The sequence below is a fragment of the Acartia tonsa genome, chromosome 3 (assembly GCF_053477335.1).
Source record: "Acartia tonsa isolate MP-2025a chromosome 3, ASM5347733v1, whole genome shotgun sequence".
NCBI classification, from domain to species: Eukaryota; Metazoa; Arthropoda; class Copepoda; order Calanoida; family Acartiidae; genus Acartia; species Acartia tonsa.
The window spans coordinates 3,418,528-3,444,331 of NC_137262.1; the positions used below are offsets into that span (position 1 = coordinate 3,418,528).

At 31.3% G+C, this 25,804-nt stretch overlaps 1 protein-coding gene across 3 annotated transcripts in view; it reads left to right on the top strand.

Moving 5' to 3' along the window:
* Positions 1 to 25,804, top strand: part of LOC145313077 (inward rectifier potassium channel irk-1-like) — a 118,069-nt gene that overhangs the window by 553 nt on the left and 91,712 nt on the right. The gene's annotated exons all lie outside the window — the stretch shown is intronic.

Below are 25,804 nucleotides of genomic sequence, written 5' to 3' on the forward strand. Positions count from 1 at the left end.
TTGATGTCTATATACTAAATTGTAAATTGTACTTTATTTGTAGATACTTTTATTTAAAATTTAGGTTTTGCATATTACTTTCATAAAAAAGGAAAAATAATCATTTAATTTATGTATAATGTAGCATAAATATATCATATATTGTACTAAAAGGCGATAATGTTTGTTTAATAATATAATATTCGAGGATATGTAAATATTAAAGGTTTTTTTAATGTTCTATAAAAACGCTCTAATTTTTTTTAAAATTATGAATTCATTTAATTATATTTCATTAGATTATGTTGTTTAGATATCAAAACTATATGTTAATTATATATTTATTTTTCTCGTGATCATTCGAAACCGATTAATATCAGGTGGATTAGAACCGGTTCTCATCCATATGAAAAATCTATGGTTAGCATTGTATTATAAACAGTTTTCTACCAATGTAAAAAAACATTTTTTAGCCCTTGCCTTCGGCATCTCGGGGCTAAAAAAACTGGTTTTAATCTTATAAGCATACAATTTATATTCGCGAAAAGCTATTTATAATACAATACAAGAAATAACTATCATATATTTTGTCTTGCATTTTTTGAGCCATCCTTGGCTTTCCTTACAAGCCATTAGGTAATTTGTTAGCTATTCAAATATATAATGATATGTGGTATAATAAATAGCAACTGTTTTTTACTGTACACTTATATTTTTTCCATTTTTTTTTATAAAATAAGATTTCTCTAACTGGACTGGACTGCTTTGGTTCTTATTAAAACTTTTTAGATTACATGTTTTGTCAGTTAGACATTAACAAAGTGTTTGACAATCAAAATCTGAAGTAGAATAGAAAATCATAAGCAAGCAGAGGGTGGTGTCGACACCCTCCTTAAAATTGAAATTTGAAAGCATGTCTTCCACTTTTTATTATCCCCTTTAAGGCTTACAACCCACTATTGAAACTATTGAAAACTGGAGCACAAATAACGAAGTGCCTCAATGCAAAAGTTTTACTTAAATTTCTTTCTGAGATATTAAAAAACACGTATTAAATTTAATAAGTTGTGATTACAAAAAAGAGGACAACATCTATAAAAGCGAAAATGAATAAATCAATATTTTTAACATCAAGAAAATAGGATAATTATACCATACAAATATTAGTCTTCCAAAAGAGCTAAAAAATCATCAGGTTATAAATGCCATACTTTCACAATTGTACCTAATTTTTACAGGAATCATCATGTTAAGTTTTAAATCTATAAGTAAATGCATAAATAAATGATAATAGCTATTGGTTTACGAACGAACAGACCTACCCTAATTGTAAAAAGCTTCGCTTTGTATAATTTAGTGAAAATCGAAATAAACATTTATTTACCTTTTCAGCACTTGTTATTTTTGGTAATTGACCAATAATTACTTCTGCTTATGTAAATATTCAACTACACAATCGATATATTATTACTTGGATGTTGCACCAGACTTTCAGGTACTTTAATTAAGTAATGCTCACAACTGGCTAGAATAACAATATCTCTCAATCCACCCCCTTTACCCCATCCTACTGGGTGAAAAAACTGACCAATAAACAAGGTCGATATTAGTAACCTAAAGTGACAGTTAATTATCACATGTCAATATATCCACGTATTGTATATCCATTATCTAGACTGACCTGACCTGATCTGACCAGGGAGAAAGGGATAAGACACAATAATCTATAATACAAAGTAGCTTGATGCCTTTCCGTCTGTCTGTCCGTCCGTCCGTCCGACTCAAATTTTCGAAATTGAAAAAAAATTTCTAAGAGGATATTACCCCTATAATAAATTGAAAATCAGAGGGGGGAAGTTTTTCGTTTGTTTGTTTATCACACTAGGTCAGGTTAGGTTATGTTATTTTGGGTAAAGGTAGCCCTGCAGGGTTAGGGCAGAGCCGCTATAGGTCCCGCAGGGGTAGAAAAAAACTACCACTTCATCATTTTCAATTTAATTTTAAATTAGAGGGTTGGGTTTCAGTGCTTTATATGCAAATAGAGGGAAAGTATGCACAAATCTGCAAACGTCATGACATAATTTTATATAGATAGAAGAATTATTTTCGATTATTGTCCTATCCCCCGTATCCCTGACCGAGCGTACTTATTGTGTAATATTCTCCGGAGGAATAATTTTGTATCTACAATATAATCCTTACTAGCGGCTACGCCACTAGAGGCCTCTAAGGACACATAAAATTGTTTCAATCTAATTAAAAATTAGCTATTTACCAAAAATATTTTTTTCGCCGCCAGATGGTGTTAGTTATGGTTTAAGCTAATTGTAAAAATGTCCGCAGCGCGGCGTTTTTTTTATTTTATTTATTCTTGTCGATTTCTCTGAGGAGGGTAGTGGTAACCCTCCCCCCAAATAGTTATAAACCTTCCCGGGACCTATAAGAAGTTACCCTGTCAAGGAAAACCCGATCGGTTCAGCGGTTAACGAGATCCTTTGGTACAGACAAACAAACAAATAGACATCCTGTTACTTTATTATAAGAATATAAATGTAACAGGATCTGTGTGTTTGTGTCTGTACAAACAATCTTGCTAACTGCTTCCCCCTTTCCCCCCTCAAGGGCCCCTAGAGACCTGTAGCGGCGTAGCGTAGTGATATGTTTGTATGTGTCCTGTAAAACTTGATCAATAAGTTAAAAACACTTTTATAGAGATGCTTTTCACATCTATTACACTGCAGTAAACAATCAAAATGAAAAAACCAAGATCCCATATCCTAGTCATATATCACTCCTATCCAAATAATAATTTCCGATAGGGAAATCGTCCATTTCACGCAGGAATAGACTTGATGCAATATCGGAATACTTTTGATAGTGGACAAAATAATGCCATATATCGCGGTCGTAGCGGACATGCGTCATATTGAAAGGGTGACGCAATTTCATATCTCAGTTTTCGCTATTTGATTTACATTTTTTCTCTATAAGATAAAAGCAATGCTTGTAAGATTATTTAATTCGCTATAATATTAAGATAAATTTTTCTCAAATCGCGAAATCTGGGATCTGACGCATGACGGCGTATGACCGGGAGATATAGCATTATTTTGTCCATACTTTTTATCATAAATTCCAATTTTTTATAACATTTAGTAAATACCATTGGTTTCGCCCATCGCCTTTTGTAACTTTTTTAATAATAGAGAGAAATGTATACCCTTAATTTAATTTTTTTCCCGGGGCCATTAATCTTAAAGTGAGAGGGGCGAATAACCCCCCACAAAATAGCTTTAGAAATTCGACCAATACTACACCTTTTTTGGAAATTTTTGAACAATCGGTTAAGCTGTTTACGAGATATTAACAGAAAAGCAAGCATAAATTGTTAATTTATAGTATAGTATGTATAAAATAGAACCTACATGTAGAAATATCAAAAATATAGGAAAGTTTTAGTACATGAATACTACCCAGAATGGATTTAGTATTACTTGGATACCAGATTATCATGTACTTTAATAAATTGAAACTTGTAGCTGGATTATATAACGATCCCCCCTTTACCCCATCCCCTCCCCTCCTACAGTATGAGCGAACTGACAAATAATTGATGAAAGAAACATAAATTGACGTCAATTCTTCTCCTGTCATAATATCAATTTATATATTCTGTATCCGTTATCTTTAGACGACTGATCTTTATGAAAAGATTTGAAAAGATTGATTATTGTCCAATCTTTTTAAACCTTTAAAACCTCACACATGCATAATTTTATCATTTGCTCCTCCACACATATTTTTTTTTATACACGGCTTAAAATTGCTGTGGTTGAGGTTAAATAAGGATGTTTTGAAAAGCAGTTCAGCTGTGACTGCAATTGTTAAAAAATAGCTGCAGATTCAATTACTTAAGCTGTCATTATTGACAGCTTTGTCTTTTGACTTTTGGCTGCAAATTTAATGACTTTTCACGGCGGCTTCGACTGCGAAAGGTCTCAAATTTGGCAGCGACTACGGACGCCTAGCCCAACTTTTTTTTAAAGCGAAGCTTTTCTATAATTAGGGTCGGTCCGTCCGTCCGTACGTCCGAGATAGATAGCTTTTATTCGTTAATTTAGGCATGTTAGAATTGTCCTATCGATTTCAAACTTTGCATGATGATTCCTGTAGTAGTTGGGTACGATTTAAAAAGCGTAGCAACTCTATAATCATTACCAGAATGTCCGTATGTCCATTTTAAACATGTTGATTTTTCTACTTTTTTAACAACAGATTTTCAAATGTTCTAATTATCCGTTTTATCTGATTTTTGGTATATTGATTCCTGGGTCAACAAAGAACAATGTTATAAGCGAAGCAACTCTATAATCAAGTCCAAAAATGTAAGTATGTCCATAAACATTATCCTGCTTCAAGCAGTTTTTCAACAAATTTATTTACAATTTTGCTTCGACTCTTATACTTTTAAATTCTGATTATTCAGTTCAGATACTATACAAGTGTTAATGTTCGTCTGTCCTACAGTTTCAGAGCTTCGCTTCTATGGATGTTGTCATCCTTGTTCTACTTAAAATTCATACAATTTTTTTGACAATTCTTTTAATAAATATGACTCTTGGGGATAAAACAGAGATAAGATTTTCTGTATATTACAATAAAAGCTTGAATGCTTTTATTTCAAATATTCTAATTTGAATTTGTAAAATTCATTATCTTAAATTTTAAGTTTTTATCTATCGCTAATATAAGTTCAGATTATTTTCTCTTATTTTTACTTCTGCTATTTGCATTTGAAATTGATAGTTTTTTTAAAGAATAAAAATTTATTTAATATTTTAAACATCCACTCCATCTATAAAATAACAGGGAGTAAGGGAGGTGACAATGGGCAATTAATTCAATTTAAGAGTTTTTTTTAATGAAATCCAGATTTATACAGAAAATTTGAAGAAAATTGTAAAGGGGTAAGTTAAACAAATCTAGAAAAACTATAAAATAAGAAAAAAGTTCTAAGAAGAAAAAAGAAAAATTTGAAAATTGGATACAGTACATCAGACTGACGTAACCATTCTGTTATTAATTACTGGAAAAATATCCCTGAAACTCGTTTTTTAAATTTTAAAATACCAACATATACAAGAATTGAATTTAAGGGTTCTTAGATTGTTTATTACACAAATATCACAAAAAAGTTTTATCTATAAAATTATATTTTTTGGAGAAATTGAAAATTGTTAAACCCGCCGTATGCTAGAAGTTTATTGATACTCATCTGCTATATTCAAAACTAACTCAGCGAGTTAGCGGCAATGATGCACTAGTACCCAAAGTCAGTCAGAACCTGCTAAATTCTTGCACATTCCCTTTAAGCCAGTACCTAAAGTCTGAGACTAAAAATTGAATATTCAATCCATTGTCCCATCCCTTACTCCCTGATAAATTAAACTTAAAGTACATTTGTAAAAGACACAAGTACACTAGTTTGATGACACTTTAATTAAAGTTAAGTGGACAGAAATATTCAATATATCATTTACAATAAACATATAGGATAGTTCTTTAAAAACAAGGATGGCAACATCCAAAAAAGCAAAGCTCTGAAATCAAACAGTAGAACAAACGAAAATGAACACTTGCAGAGTGAGAAAAAAATGAAAGAGGGACCGACGGACCAATTAAGTGTATTTGCACCAAAATAATGAGCATTCTATCTTTCATACAAGGAAAATGAAAGAACACTTTTTAACAGTTGGGGAGTTGAATCCATTTTAATAGAAGCAGAAATATAATCTATGATTACGGTTTTGACCCTCTAAAAAACGTAATCTACCATTCCACTTTCCCTCTCTTGGTGATGATATCATCAACGCCGATATGATTATTGTAATCTACAATTCCAATTTTGCCTCTCTTGGTGATGATATCATCAATGCTGATACGATTTTTGAAATTTTAAAACGTTTGAATTTTTTTATGTTTTTAATATAGAGGGATTGCCATATTTGGATCAAGTTTAGACTTTCTGCTATTTGTAAAATTGTGGAAGGTCGAATTCCATATAGCTTATAGGCGGCTGACGCGCGGCTGCCGAGTCCTGTAAAAGACCTTGTAATTGAATTTGGTATGGAAAAGAAACAGCTTACTGTGAAAGACAAAGATCTGAGATCACATGTAAGATAAAAATAAAATTACAGAAATATCAAAATATTAGGTAGGTATTCTTTGTTTCTTCTTTAAAATCTGTTTATCCTAAACTTTAACTTCACGTTAATGCGTTAATGTTCTAGGACTTCAATTGTTTTGTTCATAATCCTAGTCTTAGTTTCTGTTTAAATTGTGTTCACTAGTAGAGGATTTAGCCCACCAAGGCAGGTGCCGCCGCAAGGGCTGGAAAAGCTACCGCCAACGGCGCAGTTAAAGCTGAAAAAAATATTCTATTATTACATCTTATTGATAATTCAAGAAAGGCGAAACTGGAATTGTGGTTTACACTTTTAACATCGACATAATTGAAATCATACATGCTATTTTTAAATTATGTTAATCATAGGAATGTATAAAATACTATTTATAATTTAAATTTTTTTTGTAAAATAACTAGAATATACCATTACTATTATGTCGATTTAAATAAGGAAATCAATGATTATGAATACGCTGATATGTAAACATAAATGTACCATTCCAGTTTCGCCCCTATTGAAAGTGGAATGGTACATTTCAAAAATCGTATCGGCGAAGATGATATCATCACCAAGAGAGGGGAAAGTGGAATGGTAGATTACGTTTTTTAGAGGGTCAAAACCGTAATCATAGATTATATTTCTGCTTCTATAAAAATGGATTCAACTCCCCAACTGTTTAATAATACCATAATGCATGTATACTAAGATATATAAGTTTTTAAGTTTTTATAAAGAATTTAAATGTTAGAGGTAGATTTGAAATCTGCATCAAATTTTAAGTATTTTTTTAAAAATTTGTTTTTTTGTATAATTCTTTATTTAAAAGCGCAAATACAATTTAAGTTAATTAATTTTGACATCCGTGATAGGTGGATTGAAAACTACCTGCGCTCTAATTGGTTGAGTGATGTACGCCACTTAAGCTTCTCCAATCAGAGCGCAGATAGTTTTCAATCCACCAATCACAGATTTCAAAATTAATTAACTTAAAATGTATTTCCGCTTTTAGATAAAGAATTATACAAAAAACAAATTTTATAAAAATTCCTAAAATTTGATGCAGATTTAAAATCTACCTCTAACATTAAAATTCTTTTCAACTTATATATCTTAATGTACACATTTGAATAAATAATGTATAATGCAGTCATAATAATGACAATACACATCTTTCATCATTTACCTAAATTATTAATTATTCGTGAGATATAGTAATCTATAATACAAAGTAGGTTTTATGTTTGTAACTAATAATAAAGAAGTTGCTTTACCTTAAACCATCTTGCGAGCACAAACACCCCATCCATTATTTATGAAATTAATTTTAAACAGTGTAGAGTAGTTTTTTTTTCTTAATGATTAATCACGGCAGAGGGCACTAACCCTGAGAGGCCTACAGCAGTGCCATAACCCTGAGAGACCTACCCATAACCCAACATAACCTAAACTGAGCTGACCTAAAGTAAAATACAAAAATCTCGGTAAACTTACCCTTCCCCTGCCCTCCATAAAAAAGGGGAGAGGGGAGTGCGGTTTTTCTTATATTGGTATATCCATCCATGTCCGTGGTATACAGCGATCTTGAGGAATAAGACAATGGGAAATAAATTTTCATATTTCCCCAATGATGATTACCAAAATTACCCCTTCTTTATATATAGAGTAGACAATTATAAACACTAATAGTTGAAACCAACCAATCGAAATTTAATAAAACTTGCTAAAGTATTTAAGCATATGAATAAGAAAACGTGGATAAAAAACTTTGGTTACCAATTTATTTTAAGTTTAATTTCCCCCTCCCCAATTCCTGGTATTACGTAATTACTTATATGCAGATATTCTGGGGGTCAGCTGAATTTTAGTTTCTGATTGTGTACGTACCACCCTCATCCTATCTCAATATTTACTACTAGTTAAAAATGCTTCAAACTTCTGAAACATATTCTAAATTTGAAAAATTAAAATTTGGAATGTATAATGTATAAATCGTTTATACATTATATCGCTTTTCCCTTTGACCAGAGTAGCTAAGAAATAGCTTTTGCAATAGTTAGATTATCTGTCGTACAACTTCGGAAGTTAGGGAAAAAATGGGTAATAAATTTTCAGTTGATCTTCTGTTGTTGGTATGGTGGGTGGGTGTCACCGGAATGTCCCTGCAGATAATACATATTCTTAATGAGTGTTCTGTAAGTACAGAGAAAAAAAGGTGGTCAACTTTATGTTAACCTATATTATACTGTATTCAAAAATTTTGGGTCAAAAATGTAACTTTAGGTTTAGTTAGGTATTGAAACTCCTCGTAGGGTTTTACCTTCTAAGAAACCCGTACTTAATAACCCTTAACTTGAGGGGGGCACAGCTCAGTACGCCCCCCCTCCCCTCCGTTTTTTGTCTATCTCATTTTCTATGTGTGAAATAAAGAGGGCTATAACTAAGTGACTCTTTGAAAATTGGTATGACACATAACTGAAAGATGCAACTCTGTATTCGTTACTTCTAACTAGAAAGTCGGTGCATCCATTAAAAGTATGATGATTTAAAAAAAAAATTTGACATTCCTTTTTTGTATGTTATAATCATCCTATTCATCTGATTTTGGAGCAATGATTCCTAGGACAGCAGGGTACAAGATTTTAAGTAAAGCTTCTCTATAATCAAGTCTCAAATCTAAACATGACCTTCAACAGTATCCTATTTTTAATTAGTCTACAACTAATTTTCTTGCAATTTTGTTTGTACTTTACATTACATTAATATTCTGCTTATTCAGTCTCTGGCAAGTGTCAATGCTCGTTTGTCCTACTGTTTAGAGCTTCACTATTATGGATATTATCATCCTTGTTTTATTAAGGATAAGTCACACACATAATTACAGTAACTAATTTTGTTATACTTTAGCTAATTAAAACTATAATAGTTATTTCTCGCATCGTATTATAAACAGCTTTCCGCGGATATAGAATGTACAATTATTAGATTAAAACCAGTTTTTTTTAGCCCCGAGGTGCCTCAGGCACGGGCTAAATAACTGGTTTTAATCTTATGATTGTACATTTTTATATTCGTAGAAAGCTGGATATAATACGATGCTAGACATAGTTTTTTCGTATGGATGAGAACCGGTTCCTATCCACCGGAATCAAATGAATACGACAAAAATACATAAACGATATCATTTACTACAAACTATGGCTGATGATTTTGTATTATTGTTGCAAGGTTGTTATATTCATTCAGATCAGCTGAAAATGATTTCCTATTCGAGCCCTAGTTTCCTAAAGTGTACAGCAGATAACCCAATTATTGCAGACCCTATTTTCAGCGACTCCGGTCAAATGGAAAAGCGATTTAATGTATAAACGATTTATACATTATACATTAAAAAATTTAAATTTTTAAAATTTTGATTTTTTGAAGCTTTTTTAGCTAGTAGCAAATATTGAGATAGGACGCGGAAGCTACGCACACTTTCGGAAACTAAATTCAGTTCATCATTCATTCAAGCTAGAATATAAGAAAGCAAGGGTGCCAAGTTGACAACTTCCATAAAGCGAAGCTCTGAATAAAACAAGGATTACAACATCCATAAAAGCGAAGCACTGAAACGATATGGCAAACGGACATTAACACTTGTATAGTGTCAGAACTGAATATTCATAATATAAATGTATAAGAGTCAAAGCAAAATTGTAAGTAAATTTGTTGAAAAACTGCTTGATTCAAGATAATGTTTATGAACATACTTACATTTTTAGAGCTTGATTATAGAGTTACTTGGCTTATTACATTATACTTTGTTGTCCCAGGAATCAATATACCAAAAATCAGATCAATCGGATGATTAGATCACATAAAAATTTGTTGTTAAAAAGTAAAAAATCTACATGTTGAAAATGAACGTACGAACATTTTGTTGATGATTATAGAGTTGCTATGCTTTTTAAATCGTACCTAACTACTAAAGGAATCACCATGCAAAATTTAAAATCGATAGGACAATTCTAACATGCCTAAATTAACGAAAAAAGCTATCCGTTACGGACGGACGTACGGACCGACCCTAATTATAGAAAAACGGTAAGACAACTAATATTACTTGCAGAGTGTCAAAACTTAATGAGAAATATATTAATTTAATGAGGACTTACATCTTTGGTATATATTGCATAGTACAATAAAATTTTGAGCAAGTTTTGGGGAGTGATTTATGTGAAAATAAAGTTTGCAGGAGAATCCTTTACCTGGAAGCAAACAAATATCTGCCAAACAAATTGATAAATGAATGTCTGATATTCAATGATAAGCAGATCTCGGAAAAAGCTTGCATTATTTTTTGGCAAACCTGTAGAAGAGGCTTCAAATGAATATATGTAAAAAAAATGCAACACTAACTAACTTCTTAAAACAAATTTGGCTCTTGATTTTTCATTAATTATAGAAACGTCATGATAATAAAGATTTTTCCAAATATCATTTGAAGTTCCATTTGAAATGGGAAAATATTGGAAAGGTTATACTAATTATGTTCAACAATGTCTAGAATTTTAAAGGTTTTTAAAAAACATTTCCTCATTTATGTCATAACTTTTCATTATAAAAGAATCTTTGATAAATTTAAAATCGGTAAAATCGACAAATAAACTGACTGTCATGTCCCAATTGTAGGAGTGCTTTTTATGATGCTTTATTATGATTATTAATAAGAGAAGCACATTTTTAGGATGCAATTTCTGAGTTTTTCCAAAAACGATTTAACCAAATAAATGGGTCAAGTATGAAAAAGGTTTTGGATAAATCATTCCTAATTCAATGTTGTTGATGGGTGGGTTAATGCAACTTTTATTTTCTCTTTGTGTACTTTTTACATCTTTCTATCAATAACAAAATAACCATAATCTTATTTTTTAAAAGCGAACCTTTCCATAATTAGGGTCTGTCCGTCCGTACGTCCATCTGTCCGGAAAGAATAGCTTTTTTCGTTAGTTTAGGTATGTTAGAAACTTTGCATGGTGATTCCTGTAGTAGTTAGGTACAATTTAGAAAGCGTAGCAATCGTTACCAAAATATCCGTACGTCCATTTTAAACATGTTGATTGTTCACTTTTTTAACAACAAATTTTATATGTTCTAATTATCGGATTTATCTGATTTTTGGTATATTGATTCCTTGAACAACAAAGTTTAATGTTATAAGCGAAGCAACTCTATAATCAAGTCCTAAAATGTAAGTATGTCCTTAAAAATTATCCTGCATCAAGCAAATTTTTAACAAATTTACTAACAATTTTATACATAAATATATTTTGATTATTCAGTTCTAACACTATGCAATTGTTAATGCCCTTTTGTCCCACCGTTTCAGAGCTTCGCTTTTATGGATGTTGTCATCCTTGTTAAGAATACAAATTCTGTTAAAGTAATTATAACTTTTTTTTTAAAAAGACGAACAAAATTGATAGCTGGACAGAGTGTCTCAATAAAAAGCCTCAAAAATGACGTCATAAAAATGAGAGATTTTTTTATCCATCTGTTTCTTAGAGGTTTTCTTTCCCACTTCCCTTTCATTTCATCATTTTTATGACGTCATATGGCTGATTTTTGAGACATTTTGTCCATCTACCAAAATTGTTTATCTAATGAACACAGTTAGACAGACAAACAAACATTCTATCTCTTTGATATAAGAAGTGAATGTACGTAATTGTCTGTATATTTTCTAATCAATTTCTAGTTGGCCCCAATAATTGTGGAACCAAGTTTGACACAGGGGATAAATGTTCAGACTTAGTATTAGAGTTATTTTAGACCATTTTTCTACTGCATAAAAGGGTCCTAGTACAAACGCAGGGGTCCCAAACGTCGGAGTGGAAACTTAACCTAACCTATTTTTAACTATCTTATAGGTTTTTAAATGCCTAACCACTGCGGGGGGCTTATTTGTAAATTCATATTTTAACCTAACCTGTATAGAAATAATTAATTAAATAAATATTTTAACACTCATCGTTTGTCCACTCCGACGTCTGGAACTCCTGCGTTTGTCCTGGAACCCATAAAAGATGCCTATAACATTACAATCCAATGGCCAGAAGTGATTTCTCTTGAAAGGGTGGAGGTGCTCTAATTCAAAATAGATATAAACCATCCTTGAACCTATAAAGCTTCCCTTTAAAAGGAAACATGTTTATGCATGCAGAGGCTAGAGAGATCTTAAGCTACAGACAGACACACAGACGGATAGACATCCTGTAACGTTTATATAAGGATAGTGTTGTCTGCATCTTAACTATAACGCACTATGTTAAAGATTTCAAGAGTTAAATATCATTTAAGTCTTTAATAGGAAAATTATTTACTTTTAAATATAATGTGTAAGAATTTTTCTCGTAACTATTCGAATCCGGTGGATAGGAACCGGTTCTCATCCATACGAAAAAACTATAATTGTACATTTTATATCCGCGGAAAGCCGTTTATAATACGATGAAAGAAATAACCATTCTCTTATTCATTCGAAACCAGGTGATTAGAACTGGTTCTTATCAATACGGGGCTAAAAAACTGCATTTAATTTTATAATTTTACATTTTTTATCCAGGGAAAGCTGTTTAAAATACGATAAAAGAAATAACTTTTCCTAGGCTTGTGACGAGAAGTCCCAAATTATAGAATTGTTTCCTTTCAGAATGTACTTAAAGATTAAGGTTTCTTAGGTAATAATATGTCTTATTAATAGAAGAAAATCGAAGGCAAAGCAGTCTAAGGCTTGTAACTCTATCAGTGTTAGATGTTAAGCCCAGATGATTGACAGAGAGATTGTACCACAGAAATTCTAATCATGTAGCTTGCAAAAATTTTGTATTGTTCACTTTTTCAGCCAAAATATTCATTCCTAAATAGCAAGTGATTCTAAAAACATAAAAATATGTATAAAAGAGTGGTCAAAAGTTAAAAATGTATTAATTTGAATTAAACAAGGATGACAACATTCTTAAAAGTGAAGCTCTGAAACATTAGGAAAAACGAACATTAACACTTGTATAGTGTCAGAATATAATTGTATAAAAGTAAAAGTATAAAACTGCTTGAATACAGGATTTGTTTAAGGACATACTTACATTTTTAGAACTTGATTATAGAGATTATTCGCTTATAATAATGTACTTTGTTGTCCTATGAATCAGTATTCCAAAAATGAGACCAATCGGATAATTTTATCACATAAAAATTTAATGTTAAAAAAGTTAAGAATCAACAGTTTTCTTGAGTTTCTGGTAACGATTATAGAGTTGCTTTGCTTTCTAACTCGTACCTAACTCCTATAGGGATCATCATACAAAGTCAATAGAACAATTCTAACATGCCTAAATTAACAAAAAGAGCTATCCGTTGCGTACGGACAGACGGAGAGACGTACGGAACGACCCTAATTATAGAAAAGCTTCGCTTTTTAAAACAAGGAAGATAACAACTACATATATAATTTTGTTTGATAAGACAGCTGAGAAAAAAAAATTACTTTAATCAAATCTCTTGTGCAGCATTACAGACAAACAGACAGACTAAGCGAGTCATAAAATATATACTTTAAAAATTCTTGTACCTTTTATTACCAACGAGGAAATCACATTTATAATATGTAAAGTCTCTTATTACAATACCGACAATAAAAGAGTTGGTGCTCATTATATCCTTATAATAAAGTAAAAGGATGTTTGTCTGTTTGTTTGTACCGAAGGATCTCACAAACCTCTGAACTAATTTAGTTCTCCTTTTCAAAGAATCTACAAATATGTCCCAGGATAGTTTTAGGCTATTTTATTTCCGGATTTATGTCTTGGGATGGTTCTAAGGCAATTTTTTGCCATTTCCTAGCTCTTAAAATACGGAGCCCCTAGATGCTAGGGGCACAGCCGCTAGTAAAGACATACAGACTAACGGACTTTTTAAATTTTTAAGTAGCTTCACTGCTAAAAATCAACACCAGATACTATATTATTACCTGACTTTTCAGAAACTGGTAATAAGGGGGAGGTAGGTTGTGCTAAAATTCCGTAAAAGTGTGAGTTTTAAGAATTCAAAATGAGGTAGAACTTTAAATTTTATATGGCAGTTGCTCTAATAGTACATATCCACATTATACCCCATCAAAGGAACTGCCATTCCAAATTTTAGAGTTCTACTTCTATTTAAAATTCTTGAAACTCACAACTTTACGGAATTTTAACACAACCTACCTCCCCCTTATCAAATATAATGATGCAATAAAAATACCTTCTTATTATTTTATTTACGTAATTAATTGTTTTATGTAATTAAATTAAAAATAATTTATGATTATGATTTATGAGTTACTAATATTTTTCTAGGGAAGCGGATCACTTTTAAATAATTTGTATTAATCAAAATCTGTAAATTAATCAGAGACTTTTTAATGTTATTAAACATTTTTGTAAAGTCAAACTACCAACAACATAGCAATGTCATAGAACAAATTCTACTCTTTTATAAAACTACTAGCGTATTCGCCACTAGTCTCTTAAATTTTAGTTTTAAAAAGATTTTTTTGGGGGGGAGGGGGGTATTTTTCAATTTTTGGGGGGGTTTGGGGTGTCCCACCCCCCAAGAAAATAGTTATAAACCTTCCCGGGACCTATGAGAAGCTACTCTGCCAAGGAGAACCCTATCGGTTCAGCGGTTAGCGAGAACCTTCGCTACAAACAAACAAACAGTCAGACAAACAAACAGACAGACAGACATTTTTACTTTGTATTATAGATGCTATTAAAGTTATACAGTGTGTTTTTTATGTGTTTTTTAAAATGAAATGAATATATGTATTACATTTTAAATGAATAAAAAATATATATAACTGAAGCAAACTTAAAGAAGGTGGAAATGTGTTTGGTTCGAATCTCTGCCTAAACTGCCTCATAGGTAAAGACATTAAATGATGTACCAAATGGTGTTGTGTCATATATGCGACTTTACTAGTAAGATTATAGGGAATACCTTGTTCAAAAACAGGCGCAACATATTTCTTTGCACCGCTAGGATATACAGGTATAGGTCGTGCAATTATAGATTTAATTGTCTGTAAACGTTTTATATGTTAGTGCCGTGGGACCTAATATAAAGGTCGTGTCCTATGATGTTATTAACCGCCCCTAGAGGCTATATTCAAGTAAGAAAGTATCATTATGAGTCGTTTTAAAGACCTCTTTATCAATCAAAGTTTAATTGTATAGATGTATGTACAGACAACTATCTCCCTTTCTTTTTCAAAGACCTAAATTATTTTCTGCTACTTGGCTGTGTTAATAGCCATTAGTTGATTTTCAATGACCCAATAGAAGGGTTGCACAAGGTGGTTGTGATGGGAAGATACAGTTATTTAACCCTTTCTGCTACTTGGCTGTGTTAATAGCCATTGGTTGATTTTCAATGACCCAATAGAAGGGTTGCAGAAGGTGGTTGTGATGTGGAGATATAGTTATTTAACCCTTTCTCCCTCTAGTGTTTTACTCTAAAGTTTAGTGTGTTAGAGTTTGCTAAATTTTATGTTGTTTTGTAAAACCTTGCAGGAAATTTAATTTACTATATTGATTTAAATGGTTTGCATTGGAACTGTCCAGAGCTACACAAATTAGGGTTGGACCGGATATTTTTTTGGCCGGATACCGGATATCCGGCTGATTTATAATTCCGGATATCCGGTACCCGGCAGGATATATGGCCAACGTTCGATATCCGGCAAAATACCAGATATCAAGCATTATAAATCAGCTGGATATCCGGTATACGGCCAAAAAAGTATCCAGATAATTTTAATAATCGATATCCGGCCGGATATTGAAAATGACCGGATATCTGGACCAACCCTAACACAAATAGTTAGGTTTGTATGGGTTATAGAATTGTATTTGAAAAGATTTATGTAAAATATTTTATTTTTATACTATAAGGTAGGAGTTGTATACAGGGGGCGTTCAGAATTGAGGGGTATCCTAACTTATTTTTGATTAGGTATTACAATAAATTAATTTCAAAAAGCTAAAACTGTATTACAATAAACTTCTTTATTTTCTTAAAAGAAGGTGTCCTAACTTTTGTGTTTTTTTTTAAATTGCTAGTTGGTATCTTTATTAAGTAACAGATGTAAAATGATCCATAGAATTTATATATGCAATCTTTTTTTGTAACTTCTTATTTTTAAAGTAATTTAAGTTTTTTTAATTTAGTTGGTTTTAAACTAAAACGCAACAAAAAAGAAGAAAATTGCCATTATTAACAAAAATAGTAAGATCTTTAATTTAACATCTTACTTTCTGAATTCTGTTGAGTATTTATTGAAAAAATTGAAAAAATGGGTTTAAAAAATAACAAAAGTTAGGACACGTTCTTTTCAGTTGTCTGATTTTCCTGCGTTACCTATGGACATACTTGTCATGGTAACTTGGGTTAATTCTGAGAAAAATCATGTATCTTTGAATCTCAATAATCTAATCTTCTATTTAAATGGGAATAAAGATGTTAAAATTTTCAATCGTGCATTTCCCTTTTGGAAATTAAATCTATTGGAAACTAATTTCCTTCCTTTCCAAGAAATTTTACGAATTTAAAAGATTTTATATTTTTAGAAAGATTATTATTAAGGTACATTAATAGGGGACATTGAGCTGTTTATCACATTAATCTCCAATGTTTTCTTACTCGTTGGTTTAACAACTATTTTTTCTTTATCATATTTTAATTGGTTGGTTCATTGAGTTGAGTGTCCAAACTTTCAACCACTAACCGTAGAGACAAAAAAGGGGAAATTTTGTGTATCATTACTGGGGATATACATCAATCTATCGGCTATTGTCTTATCCTTTTATATCTCTGACATTAATACAGTCATTTTATAGATATCTCTTTTACAGGACTAAAAATTAAAAATAGATTATTAAGTATAGAAAACATTTGATTCATACCTTAAAGTAACAGGATATTTTTTGTTGTTGTATTAGGATCTCGTAAACGGCTAAACTCATAAATCTACAATTTTCAGGGCAGGTTTTAAGATGTTTATTTATACATGGTTATAATGGCCTCTCTTAACCCTCTGTAAATTGCATTGTCTTCTCCCTGCATTCCTAGTTTATACAAATATTGTTGGTTTGTTTACAGGGAACGAGGGGACGTTGAGCTGTAACCAAGTTCCCAAAGTTTTAAAATAATGTTTTTTTTATTCGTCGGCTTAACAACTTTTGAATATTGATGGGTTTGTTCATTAAGTTGAATGTCTAAACGTTTCCACCCATTAATTGTATTCTACAGAAAGGGCAGTTTTGTGTATTATCATTGGGGGTGTCTGTACACGGATTTTTCGCCCATTGTCTTATCCCTTCAGATCCCTGGTTTGTTTACCTTCTCCTCACATAAAATACATTCAAGTATAGATAAGGCAAAAAAAATGGCGGATCAGGTGCAGTTCACGATAAAATGTTCCTGGTATCAATTATCTCAAAAAAAAAATCCATGAACTTGAACTGCTACTAACGGACGAAGCCCATTTTTTTCCGAATTTGTATCTCTTTTGAAAAGTGCTACTCCAGTTACGTCATATTTTTCTTTCCCGAAAAAGGGAAGGGGGAAAGAAAAAAAAGGGAAGGGGGGAAGAAAAAAAGAGATGAGAGAAAAGGGGGTTTTCCCCATCTCTTTCGAAGAGATTTTCTTCCCCCCTTCCCTTTTTCGGGAAAGAAAAATATGACGTAACTGGAGTCGCACTTTTCAAAAGTGATAAAAATTCGGAACAAAATGGGCTTCGTCCTACTAACGGCCGAACGGTTGAACGTATAGATTCATGCACAAAATTTTAACCGACAAAAGAAGGCCTACAAATAATCTGCAACTACTCAGTAATGCGCAAAAAAAAGGCTTATTTTACGTGTTCTTCTTTTTCTTCGCATAATTGGATCTTGGCTATTACAAATCATTTATGGGCCATCTTTTTTTTAGATTATCGTTAACATTTTCCGTGAACTGCACTAGATCCAAAAAGGCTATAAAATATGTAAAATAAATGTTTATTCGTTTACGCCAAAATATCAATATTTTTTTTATTGTATTGCAATATAAAGTTTTCTCTAATTTGAATTGTAAAAGTGTTTAAGTTTTTTGTATCTTTTGATAATATGATTCATTTTATAATGTAAAGAAAAAAAGTCTTTCTTGCGGAAGCAATATTATACTTTAAGATGATGTCATTTTTATGGTTAAGCCATTACTTGAAGTTTGAAAATGTGGAATTTATTGAAAATACCTGCAGATTCAAGTATGTGTAAAATAATTTTCTTTATTTTATAATTTTATCAAATACTTACTTAATTAAAACAACGTAGGGCCAGTCCTTTATAGTAGGCGCTGCAACATCCCAACTATTGCAGAAAACCAACCCATTAATTGCATAACTTGTGTGCATGGTAATAAGTTGCGCCTTTTTTTTGGACCATAGCATTCTCCTTCTCTTGCATTTAATGACGAGCATCTGACATAACAGCAGTAGGTCATTAGTTAATGATACAGGGAGGTGGACAAAATTGTGCTGTGTATTATTCTACCAGGGTAATTTTGTTGATCATAAATGCAAGTGTAAACAATTTATCCACCCTCGTCTTGTCCCTTTAGATCCCTTGTAAATGTAAGAAATGCTGCGCACATACAGTTGTTTCATTACCAATAAGTTATACCAAAACAAGGATGACTGCATCCATAAAAGCGAAAATCCGAAACGGTAGGACAAACGGACATTAACACTTGTATAGTGTCAGAACTGATTAATCAGAATATAAATGTATAAGAGTCGAAGCAAAATTGTAAGTAAATTGTTTAAAAACTGCTTGATATAGATATTAGAATAATGTTTATGGACATACTTACATTTTTAGGACTTAATTATAGAGTTGCTTCGCTTATAATATTGTACTTTGTTGTTCCAGGAATCAGTATACCAAAAATCAGATCAATCGTATTATTGGATCACATAAAAATTTGTTGTTAAAAAGGTAAAAAAATGATAAAAATGGACGTACGGACATTCTGGTAATGATTATAGAGTTTATACGCTTTCTAAATCGTACCTAACTATTACAGGAATCACAATGCAAACTTTAAAATCAATAGGACAATTCTAACTTGCCTAAATTAACGAAAAAAGCTATCCGTTACGGACGTAAGGACGGACCGACCCTAATTATAGAAAAGCTTCACTTTTAATAATTAATAATTATGAGATCTTATAATTCAGCACAAGTATGACATGGATAGACAATATAGAGCCATAATTAATGTCACATAGAGTTTCAATTTTTGAAAGATACGTTAGTTTTCGACCCCTACAAAATAAGGATTAAAAGTTGATATTTGAAAGTAGGAATTCAAAGACAAAAGTTGTGAAATCAAAGTTTATTGTCCTATATGTGGCATCTAGGGACTCTGTATTCAAGAGGAAGGGAGTAGAAAATTAGCCTGAAACCTTCTCTAAATATTTATTTAGAAATAAAATATCTAAAAACTATCCCAATACCTATGTGTGTGTGTGTGTGTAGCCATGGTTTCTTTGTGCTTGGACCTAAGTAGTCATGGAGTAGGACGAGACACTTTTGCATGCCAGCTAAGCTCAAGTACAAGTACTTGCGCCCGCTGTCTCCAGGGAGTCTTTATTACGCCACCCTCGCCGAGTATGTCAAGTGTCTCAAATTAGGTCACACTGTAATAAATGACACTCTCCGCAGATGAACTGCCCTAAAATAAATATCTGAATCAGCTTGGTTGTTATAGTAATCCTAATTGATAAATCAAAAAGTCTTACTACAAATAAAATATAAAAAAATTGTGATTATTCTAATATTTTTAAGTCTGTTATCTTGACTAAAATCCATTAATAGTTATTACTCGCATCGTATTATAAACGGCTTTCCGCGGATATAGAATGTACAATTATAAGATTAAAACCAGTTTTTTAGCCCCGAGACGTATTTACCCCCCGCATCACGGGCTAAAAAAATGGTTTTAATGTTATGATTGTACATTTTCATATTCGTAGAAAGCTGGATATAATACGATGCTAGACATAGTTTTTTCGTATGGATGAGAACCGGTTCTTATCCACCGGATTCGAATAAATACTAGAAAGGAGATTATGATTCCGTGCCTGATTCCAAATTTATTTTTTCTCACAAGGATGCTCAATAGAATACACAATACTTATCAAAAGCAAAGCTTTTCTTCAATTTGGCCCGGTAATGATGATTCCTGTACGGTTAAGTATAATCAAGAGATTTATAGTATAGATTTATATACAGACAACTAGCTCCCTTCATTTTTCAAAGACCTCTTTAGTCTGCTTCTAAATTATTTTCTGCTACTTGGCTGTGTTAATAGGAGCTACATCATTGGTTGATTTTTAATGACGCAATAGGAAGGTTGCACAAGACGGTTACGATGGGGAGATACAGTTATTTAATCCTTTCTCCCTCTAGTGTTTTACTCTAATGTACAATCAAACTTAGAAAAAATATAATCTCTAGCAGTAAGTCCATATATTCATTTTAAACTTAATTATATTTAGATTTTTCATACACAATGTTTTGTATGATATGATCATTCCATTCACTTGATTTTTATATTATAGATTCGTAGGGCCATTAGGTATAATGTTATAAGCGAAGCATCTTAATAATCAAGTTTTAAATCTACCAAATTAATCATCCTGTATTAAATAAAATAAATGTTTGATATAATCAAATATAATTTTTGTTTCAACTTTTAAATAATATTAAATACGTTGTTAATTTATATTTGTCAATGTTCATTTGCCTGAATTTATATATGTTGTCATCCTTGTTATTTTATGGAATGCACTTTAAAATGAAATATAGATAAGCTGCAGTTGTGTAAGCAAAATTGTTATACAATTGATAGTAGAGATGAATGAGATTTATTGATAACTAAGCTACTCTATAACTCACTTTGTCTCTAAGTCTTGGTAGAAATGTCATTTATTTTTATTGTGAATATTCCGGTGAAAAATTTTTTTTAGGGTACATTTGAATTTCTATGTCACGTTTCAGATTTCTTTACATATTATTTGGCTATTCTTATTATTCTTGTAAAGAACTCTATATTTTTATGCTTCGCTACTTATGTATATTGGTTTCATAATTAACCCTACAAACATAAAGCCCTTTGGGCCAACAAAACTGGTTTAATCTTATAACTTTTCATTTTAATATCTGTGGAAAGCTGTCTAAAATATGATGAGATAAATAACTAATAGAGGTAAACATTAAAATGGCGCGATTATGAAAAGCTCACCTTGGAACTCAAAAGTTAAAAATAGATTATAATGCACTTGATAAAATACTTTGAGTACAAATCCCCCGAATTTCAGCTGTATTTTTTCTCAGACATGAAATCTGAGTACTAACTCATCCTTCTCAGGAATAAAGAATAATGTCAAAATATAAAAGATAGTTCTTTATCTCAAAGTACCTAGCAAGTACTGAAATCCCCACCCCCTCCCATTATTTTAAAGAAAAAATAAAGGTGTTGGGGAATATTTTTTTATATCTAATCCTCAATGGGTGGCTTTTACCTAAGGTGCCTTAACCATGTGGGACTGTCCTGTACCAAATATAACCTAACCTAAATTAAAATTTAAATACACAAACTACCCCTCCCCCCTCTTATTTTCAATTTATTTAGAATTTTAGGGAATAGGGTTTCTCGTATTCATTTGAATCCGGTGGATAAGAACCGGTTCTCATCCATACGAAAAAACTGTGTCTAGCATCTTATTATATCCAGTTTCCTACGAATATAGAAATGTACAATCATAAGATTAAAACCAGTTTTTTAGCCCGTGCCTTCGTCATCTCGGGGCAAAAAAACCCCGGTTTTAATCTTATAATTGTACATTCTATATCCGTAGAAAGCCGTTTATAATACGATGAAAGACATAACTATTCTGTACTTGATTGGCACTTTGAGGGAAATCGCCGAAGCCACTTTATAAGTCTCACGTGATTGATGATTCCTGTGCAAGACTGGTTATACATACAAACAGTGTCCAAACTTCTCATTCAATAATTTAAATCTTCCAAATCTCCCTTTCGTGGTAACGCCCCTTAAAGGGCGATTCGTCGTATTTTTAAAATGGCTTTTTATAGGTTAGGTTAGGTTATATTGGGTTAGTTGATTGCCCCGCCGGGTTAGGCAATTGGCCCCTCAGGGTTAAAGCCCCCCGCAGGAGCTAGAAATAGGAAAAAAACTAGTGTGAAAAAATACAAAGAATCGCCCTAGAAACGCAGGAGCTAGAAATAGGAGAAAAACTACGGTGAAAAATACAAAGAATTGCCCCTTAAGGTGCGTTGCCACGAAAGTTACTATACCCGATAGTTTTGTTCCTTATGATTGGAGACGTGCATCAATAGTAGTCCATTGTATGCCCCTGACAATCCCTTGTATTCCTGAACATAACCAATCAATGGTGGTCAGTTGAATTTGAATTGTCGAATATGTACACCGTTTCCTCGATGTTTCCTCATCATCCTATCTCAATATTTACTACTAGCTAAAAAAGCTTCAAACTTTTTTAAAAATCTAAATTTCAAAAATTAAAATTTTGAATCTATAATGTATAAATCGTATATACATTCAAATTTAGATTTTTTGAAGTTTAATTGTTTTAGTTAGTAGTAAATATTGAGATAGGATGAGGAAACACCGAGGTAACTGTGTACACATTCGGCAATTCAAATTCAACTGACATCAATGGTTTGTCTAGCCGACTATGTTTGTGTCACCTGGATATATTGCCAGGGATTTACGAACAACTAAAAAGGGAAAAAATAAGCTGTAAAGTAAATATTAATATTTTCGCCTTTAGTACGATTTAGAACTCAGTATGGCATTATTTGGGTTTTAAGTAGAAAATGGAAAAAAATTTCTAGGAGTATTTTTTCTTCGAAGGTTGACATATCCTCCCTAAAAATCCATGTTTACTATTTATTTTATTATGCTCTTTAGTCTTTATCCCTTCAATTGGGAAAACTTGTTTAGAAAATGTTTGTTTTTCAAAGAGTAAATCGTATAGATCCCTATGAAAATTTAGGAATTTTAGAATTGTCATATCACTTTGAAAGTACAAAAAGTTAATTTTTAAGTAACATTTCTGTTGAAATTTGAAATTAGCATTTTATTAAATTTTGATCTTAATTGAAAAAGAGTTTGGTAAAGTTTGTATGAAGAGTTCAGAATCTGTAGTTTCTACACCAGAGATGGATTCTTAAAAAAACATTTTGCCTCACTGCATCACTAAAATTAGTGAGACTCGCTAAAAAAAATTGTGAAAAATCCTCTAAAATCGCATTAAAAATCTACAAAAATTAAACAAAATCTTAAGTTAATAACCCTTTTATGATTTTATTTAAGTTTTGTAGATTTTTATACGATTTTGGAGGATTTTTTACAAAAACTTTTAGGGAGCCTCAATAATATTAGTGAGGCAATGAGTCAAAAAGTTTTTTTTAAGAATCCACCTCTAAGTTTAAATTTAATAATAAATGTATAAGCATAGATATACAGTTCAGGCAACTACCTCGTGTAATTAATACCCCCTAGCTAGCAGACATACGAAAGTCAATTTCATTAAACTTTGTTTTTTTTTATTAGGTTATTCAGGTATTTGCATGTAATTTTCATTACTTAAATGTCCTGTCGGTTTATTGTCAGTTTTAATAAGATTTTAATTTATTCTTAAACCAAAAAAAAACATAATCCAAACAGATTATAAAAGTAAAAACTATTGTATTTTCATAAGATAATCCTATAATATTAAGTAATTAAGTTTTTTGTATGAATATTAAGATCTTGGAAATTGCTGGTCCATATAGGTTGTACTTGTCAGAAAAGCTTTATACATGTCTTGGTTAGTTTTATGCTTTTTTAGACCTTCTTCTTTCTTCCCTAGAGGCTAGGGACAAAGCAGCTAGTAAAATATAAAAATATACCTTTTCGTTGCTGTGTTAATAAATTTGCAGATGTTAGGGGGCCACTTTAAATCTTCAAGTGTGGGATGCAAAATTTCCAAATAACTTTAGATTTATGGTGACCATGCAAAAAAAGAAAATATTGCAAATTTAACACTACAAAATTTTTTGAAATTTTAGAAAATATGAGTGCTTTCTCGGAATAATCTTAGCGATCAAAGAAAATGTAAATGAAAATAAGTTAGTAATAGTAGTTTTTATCCTATGGTTTATCGCTGCTGGGCTAACCTGACTGTACTAATATAACCAAACCAATAGGATATATAAGTTGGAAGGAATTTTAATGTTAGAGGGAGATTTAAAATCTGCATCAAATTTCAAGGATTTTTTTATAAATCAATTCTGACCTATAGTAAGAAACAAACACTCGAAAACTAACCATTACCATTATTTCAATTTATTTCAAAATGAGGGAGGTGGCAGGTCAAAGGGTGAACATAAAAAAGGGGACATTTTTAAAATTCAAATTGTGTGGCATGTGTTAAAAGTAGAAAAACGTTATTCTTACCGTTAGAACTGCTATGAAGTCTATTTTTATGGAAATATAGAAACGATTCCTGTGGTACTTATATTTTATGAGCTACGTGGTAAAATATCCCAACTGACTTAAACTTGACTTGCGAGTAAATCATTAAAGACTAACTAAAGTAAAGGGTGTGAGAAAAAAAATACGTACCTTTTTAAAATTCTAAATGTACGGCTTGTGTTAATAGTAGAAAAATGTCATGCTAGGATTCTATCATTATATCTATTTATAACAAACTTTACTCTAGGTATTACAAAAACACCTAAAGTTATATAAAAGTTTTGGATCTTGGTTTAATCCCTACTTTGTCACCCATGCATTTTTTTGGGTGTTTCTATATTGTGTATAAAAGAAATTTGTTGAAAAATTAATATAATGTTGTTTCACTTGTATTTAGGCATATGTGTCCATTAAAATTTCAGAAATAGTTTTTTTTTTACCTTCAGTAACATTTTTGTAAAAATAATTTAACAATAATAATTATTGAAATTAATTTTCAGATAGTTTGTATGAACTCACTGTTTTACCTAACTTAGCACTTTTGGTATTAATTTACTTGGGTAATTTTCATTCTTTCTAGCCCTTTTAAAATTTGCATAAACTAAAAATATATAATCTTAAGAATATTAAACTAATATTATACATAAAAGTCTTTTATAAAAACTGTTAACCTTATCTTCAAAGAATATATTTAAATTTCAACAACAATAATTTGTTTTATTAAAAAGCATTTCCCCAGGGATAAGACAATGAACAATAAATGTGTGTGCTTTCCCAATGATGATAAATAAAATTACTATTATTTAAGCTAAGATTATTTTTTGAAACGTCAATGAACGAGAAAGCCTAAAGTGTTACTTGTGACGTCATAAAAATACGTCTAAAAAGAAAGAATGAGAGGAGAAGTGAGAAAGGAAACCCCCCAAAAAAGAGATGGATCTTTATGACGTCACACGTAACACTTTAGGCTTTCTCCAATGAACCAACAAATTCAAACTTAATAAAAAATA